Below are 7,434 nucleotides of genomic sequence, written 5' to 3' on the forward strand. Positions count from 1 at the left end.
GAAATACTCTGTCAAAATTTTGTTCGATTCTGTCCGTCCGTTTAGACTGCAACCTGGCACATACATACATACATACTTTCGCAAATATATAGTAGATGTATAGACATATACAGATTACTAAAAAAAATAGGAACAGATCCTCATTAACTGCAATCAACACATCTATGTATGTATGTATGTATTTACATATGTGATAGGGATGTTGCGGATGTGGAATTTTAGACATCCGCGGATGCGAATATCTAACAACTAACATCCGCGGATGCGGATACAAATGCGGATGTCAAGTATTTTTAAAAAACAATTATAATCTAGCATAATGGCGAGATCGTTGTTTAAACAGCGCTCTCAAGCCAAACCAGATACATACACTGAGGAGCAAAACCGGAACAGTAATACCTAATGTGAATTTTCTTGCAATATATTCGCAATATATGAAGACTTTTTTTGTAATCTAGTTTCGGAATTCACATTTCCAATGTTTATTTCATCAGAAGGTCTTAAAAACAATACTTAATACAAGCAGATAAAGAAGAAAATTGCAAAAAATCGTAGCAACAAGATTGTTCCAGTTTTGCACCCGACAGAAAATTTTACCATTTGCTTGACTTTTAATAAATTGGCCATAACCAATTTGAATATTTTAACTTTTATGGTCATCTTGGGATACTTTTGCACAGGTTTTAGACAAAATCTGTTGAGAACGCGCACCGGTTTTCCTCAACGCTATGCCCAAGGTCTTGCATGCCATTGGGCGAATTTTCGCAATTGAACAGTTTCATTTTCAAACAATTCCATAAGTTTTCTGTTGAATCAATTCTGGGCTTTAAGCAGGTCACTCCATGATTATAAAAACTTGGGATTTATACCTATTTGGCCCCAGTTTCGGAGGATATTTCTGATCATTGTCCTGTTAAAATTGTTAAAAGCCTGCGAAAAATATCCTCAGAAATTGCCAAATTCTTTGAAAATGCTCATTTGTTGTCACTTTTCTTTTTACCATCGGTTTTACCACAGTTCTTACTCCCTAAGGCGTAACACGGCCCTACATCATTAAATGTACACATAGAAACCTAATAGTTTAAATATTTTGGGACGTTCGGCGTATCCCTGATGCAGGTGCACAGCACTTGAACCAATATTCCGACTTAAAACGTTTAATTTTATCCTCAGAGTTAAAAAATTTAGGGCCGTGCCCTAATTAATAGTAAGTTTTGATGGAATAATGTGGTCGTTTATGAAGAACTTGTAAATTCCCGCTTCAAAATAATACCAATCCATTGTTTTTTCTTAGTAAAAATGCGTTTCTGACAAAAAAATTTGCTGGATGTCAAAGCAGGCTTTCTCCTCTTTATCTTTGTGCTGCAATAACTTGTTCCCATGTCTTACATAATGTCCAGTCACTTGCTTGTGGTGAAAAAGCGGTAATTTTTGATTTTGAACCAAATCTTGCAGACTGAGGTCTGCCCTTTTATCGCTTGTTTAGATAACCATAAAACGGACATTTGGCCGATATGAATTCTTTCTTTATAGCGTAGCCTTTCTGACCGTTTTGCAAAAACTTTAAATTCTTTTTCCTTGGGTTGCGCACTTAAAGCACTCACTGCGAAAATCCCTCGCGCCTTGATTACAAAATTGCAGGAAATTAGCCAGAACTCCTCTTTGAATTATAAAATTCAGCAAATACTAAGAGGGTGCAAAACTGGAAACAATCCAGTTCATTTTTGTTTGGTAATATTTTCTGAGTTTCCATATGCGAATCTTAAAATTTTGATGGTCAAACGTTTAGTTAAACGTCGGTAAGGCGAAATGCAAGTTTGAATTACCATAAAGTAAATAAACTGAAGAAGTACATTACCACAATCTTGACTTTCCGTTCTATTGTTCCAGTTTTGCTCTTCAGTGTATGTCATGTTGTTTCAGAATTGTGAGAACCTGTAACTTTATCAGCACTTTTTGATTTTAGTTTTTGCAATTAATTTTTAATATTTTCTTCTGCGACTGCTTTGAGAAATTTGTGCTTATAGCGAGCTAAATAGGTGGATATGGAAAATAGATTATTATTTTTGAACAAAATTCTGTTTACAAAGTCGTGGCTGCTAGCCGAATCTGATCAGAATATTGTTATTTTTTTTAAATCACCCCGTTTTTTTACAAACATTTGAATATCAGATAGTTACGTAATTCTTATCTAATTAAAGGTCAGACCCATACCTTTTTAATTATTTGAGCATCGATTCTCTTTATAGCTAGACGTTGATCATTTCTACTGGAAATCCCTATTGGAGGAGCTTACTCATTGACTTTAAATAGCAAAGAAGGGACAGTTTTACCACAGAAGTTTTTAGCCAAAGATCCAATGTATATATCCCTATGAAAAAAATATTATCCAACAAGTTAACAAACTACTGGTTTTAAAATTTTTGCAAAAATAAATTCCCAAAGGGCCCTATTTGTAATTAATATTAATAATAGATTGACGCTTACACATATGTTAGTGTTTGGCCGAGCTTTTCCTCCGACTGGTGGCGTGCGCCTTGATGTTGTCACATAAAGCGGAGGGGCCTACAGTTTTTACGCCGACTCCGAACGGCGATGGTATTTTTATGAGAAGCTGTTTTTTCATGGCAGAAATACACTCGCAGGTTTGCCATTGCCTGCCGAGGGACGACCGCTGTTCAGAAAAAACGTTTTCTATATTTTTTTGCGATGTTGGTTTGACCAGGGCTTGAACCCAGGTGCTGATGAGTGAAAGCGCGCACTGCTTATCACTACACCACAGCGGCCGACATTTGAAATTATTCGGACGAAAATATTTATGTAATAGGTGGCATACGCGGTACGTCTGACTCGCGAGTCAATTGTGTATGTGTTGACTCGCCTTCGACTACACACAGTTGAATCATTCAGAGTCATACCGGGAGACATGTTGGTGTAACTAACACATATTTATTTTCACAAACACATCCAAACCGACTCACGAGTCAGACGCACCGTGTATGCCGCCTATAACATCAAACGCAAATCACGAAAATTTTGTTAAGAATTACAGTGCACACTTTCTTCTTTTGTGTCTAGTAGTTTTTTTTTAAGATTGGTCTAAAAAAATCATAATAAGGAAAGCAGGTATTTAAAGCACAGAAAAAAATATATTAAAAGGACTACGTTCTCTTTGACGAATGTCAAAGGTCAAGTAGAAGTGGGAACTTTTATGGCTGCCCATTGATAGCTCGGTTATATAGCTTAAGAAATATTATTTTAAAGACATTTTTATCAAAGTTGATAAATATGACATTTGACCAGTTTTGTTACACAAAGACTCCTACGACCACAGGCAAAAATATCAGCTACAATTTGTCATTTTTTTGCCATATATACATTTTATCAGTCCACTTGCAAAATATTCGCATTCGCAAAAGCTCCGCATTGATTATTACGAATGCGAAAGCGAATGCAAATGTTAAAATTAATGCGGAAGCTCCGCGGTTGCGAATGCGAATGCGAATATTCGCAACAACCCTGATATGTACATACGCTGTGATTAGGTTATAAATATTGCGCCATCTGTTTATCAAAAGCTGAAATATGTAAGTACGCACACATACATACTTTTTGTCCCCTTCCCTCACTTCCAACGTGTTTGCACGTGTCTCCAAATTCATGACGAAGTGATTTGAATGAAATAAACATACTTAGAAGATATCAACCAATACTTCCCATATACCGAAGGAAAGAAAAACTCTTGAATTTTTGATTAAATAAAACAAAAACAAAATCATTCGAGCGGTTTTCGAGCATTTTGGTAATAAAATAAATTTGCAAATTTTTTCAACAATTTTTGCCTTAAAATGCCCAATATTTGTTGAATTTATATAAAATCTGTACACGATAATATTTCTATTGCCCCGAAGAATCTCTATCCCGAAAATTAAAGTTATATCTGCAAATCATAAGCTGCTGGAGCACTTTAAAGGCTCAACATTTACCCCAAAATAAGCCAATGTATACCGTTCTTTTTACGACAGAAACCGAATTGGTTACTTACAAAAATTAATCTGTCGATAGGTTTGGAATTTTATCTTTGAGACTCCATACTTTTCTTTGAAATCCCTTCATTAGTTCTCGTGCAATAAGCGTTTCGTGAAGCACTAAAAATTATAACAACAACATTTCAGCATAGCCTCCATATCGAAACGTAAGACGTATTCTACGTCAAAAATTTGTATTACATAGAAGCGTGGAAACCCTGATGAAAAATATTTTCTGACCAAAGTTCTCAACAATACCTTTCATTTGATATCCATATTGCGATGTTTTAGATAAATTGTAAAGAATCGAAAATAAGTGGCAACCTTGCACTATTATCCTAAGAGATAACATTTTGTATATAGGGAAAGCATTCTTTAATAACCTTCTCTTGGTACCCATATTTTAAATTTTAATAGGTGGCAACCCTATTAAAAATCTTTATTATCAGAGGTGGTCCTAAACTAATCTGGTTTAGATCCGATCATTGGATCATGAAATATATATATATATTAGGGCGGGTCAATTTTTTTTTCGACATCGTTCATAGCAGATTCGAATTCTACATAAAATTCTAAGAAAAAAAACCCTTTAGACCATAGCTCTAAAATCAATTTCGAGTCTGCGCAATTTTAAAAGAAATTATTTTTAATTAATACTAAGTCCATAATCAGATTAATATTTACTAAAGTGTTAGGAATGTTGTTTTTTTTTGTAATAAAGAATTGTGCTCGGGAGTTTTGTGATATGAAAAATTAATTTCTGATATCTATTTTTTATTTAAAGAACCGCAAGATGGCGCTTCAAAGCAAATCTACTATATGTGACCTGGTCTACGAAAAGGGAGCTTACGTGCAAAAACTAGTTTTCTGTGAAAAAGCTGTTAAAAGTAAGCAACTCGTTTCGTCAGTTTCTCATTATCTCGTTAATTGTTCTCCGCGCCGGACGTCCAGTAAGTGTTGTTGTTGGTCCAGTAAGTGTTGTTGTTGGTCGTAATATTATTATAGTTCATCGTGTAAGTTGCTAGTGTGGAACATTTAAAAAAGTAACACTGAAGAAGTGACGTTTACTGTTTCTGTTGATTATCGTCTTCGCATTTCGCATGAAATGAAACATGAGTGTTGATGAGGAGTTCAGTGCCGTATACGGACAATATTTCCATGAAAAGGATGATGAAAACGATGATGAAAACTATGAAGAGAGCGATGATGATGAAGACGAAGTATGTGTATCTCAGGCAGAAGATGATACCGAACAAACTTTTGTTAAGATGGACCTGTATGTTGTTGATGTAAAGGAGGAGGAGCTGGTAACAAAATTTCTGTCAAAAGATTGTTGTAATAATGAATGCCATACTACTCAGCATTATTATTTTTGGCCCATAATACGTTTTTCTATTGTATAATCATGTCTTTATAGCTTATAATTCAATGTATTTTGTTCATTACCAATAAATTATATTTTGTCGTATTTTTACTCTTCTTTCTCTACATTTTTAGTACACTTCTAAGCATGTTAGGATTTTCTGCTTTTCACCACGTGAAAAAGCATCTCATCTTCCATCCGAATCAACCAAAAAGTGAAAATTGTTTTTTTGACACCTAAGCCCCCTTTCCGTAGACCAGGTCACATATATTTGTGGAAATATGTATGTATGTATGTACCAGGTTGCAGCCTGAACGGATGTATAGAATCGAATAAAATTTTGCCAAAGTATTGCCATGACTTCTGGACCTATAATAGGTTAAAAAAATTTAAACTCGCCAAGGGCGTGGGAGGGGATGAGGGATACCTCCCATAGTGAAAATTTTTAATCAGCTCTACTTCGGAATTATAGTCACATGAACTCGAAAATTGAAATGCACTGATACCTATGTTAGGTGCTTATGGAAAGATATATGTATATAAATGAGTTTGTAAAAAGGGGCGTGGCACATCTTATAGGTGTGGAATCTTTTATCAGCTATAACAGCAGGCAGTATTAGTGATCTCATTGTATTGGATTTTGAAAATTTGTTATAATTGATCAAAGTTAAATTCAAATAAATTATAGATGATATGAAGTTCACCGGGTCATCTTCTAATCTTTAATATATAATCAGTTAATATACGGATTAATATTTACTAAAGTGTTACGAACGTTATTTTTTTAATACAATAAGAAAAAAATAACTATAATTTAAAGGAATGACACGCAAAGGCTAGAGTCGTCGCATGTGTGTATTCTTTCATATACATATATATGGGCCGTTCTTACGGTTTATATATTTTTCATCCACTCGCTTATTCCTTACCGAAAATTTTAAATAAAAATTTAACAAGTTTTAACCGCTGATACAGTACAGGTAGCAGTTTAAAATGGGTAACTGGGTAAACTTTATAAAGAAAACATATTCTCTGGCTAAATTAATAAGCCTGCCCGGATAACATAAAATCCCAAGCTTGATAAACATTTGGTGTTATAAAAGTTTTATAAAGCTCTACTTGTAATTAGGAAAAATGCCGAAAAAATTATAAAATTCATTCATTGATTGATTGATTGATAAAAATAGAGAGTGAGTTATGGCTATGCCAATAGAAACTAGAAAAAAGATACCTCGTGTTGAAAGCAAAAAGGATCTAAAACCAAAAAAAATATAAATACATTGTTAATCATAAAAAAATTTATGATTCGAAAAATAATCTTAAAATATTGTAAATTGTTTTTTGGTTTTTTAAAGTTACGGGTAAATAAACCCTTAAACTTACAGTAACGAACAAAAGTATTGGCACAGTAAATTTGACGCAATATAGACAAAGTATTTTTTAGAAAAATTCCAAGTGTGTAGTTTAATAATCCATTCAATTTTAGTTTATCAAAGTGCAGGTTTGAAGTTGCTTGAAAATCTGAATACAAAATTGCAAATTAGTATGCAGATTTATTGAATTTTCCTGAGTTTTTCACAAAGTTTACACATTTGATTTTTATGTGTTTTAGTGTAGTATGAACTATGTTTTTATAAAAAATTCTCGGAAATAAATTAAAAATTTTGCATATATGTAATGCGAAAATTTACTGTGCCAAAACCCTCGTATAAGCACCTACCATTGATGTGTCTGGATACCAAATTTCAAGTTCGTGAGACTTATGGTTCCGACGTAATAGCTGATAAAAAATTCCGCGCCTATGGGATGTACAATGCCCCCTTTTAAAAACACGTTTATATAAACATTCGTATAAGCACCTACCATTGATATGTCTGCATACCAAATGTCAAGTTCGTGAGACCTATGGTTCCGAAGTTATAGCTGATTAAAAAAAAAACCACGCCTATGAGATGTTCCGCGCCCCCTTTTACAACCTCGTTTGTACATTCCCTCCTATAAGCACCTACCATTGATATGTCTGCATACCAAATTTCAAGGTCG

The sequence above is a fragment of the Rhagoletis pomonella genome, unplaced genomic scaffold, assembly GCF_013731165.1.
Source record: "Rhagoletis pomonella isolate Grant_MI unplaced genomic scaffold, Rhpom_1.0 Rhpom_scaffold_00069, whole genome shotgun sequence".
Classification (NCBI taxonomy): domain Eukaryota; kingdom Metazoa; phylum Arthropoda; class Insecta; order Diptera; family Tephritidae; genus Rhagoletis; species Rhagoletis pomonella.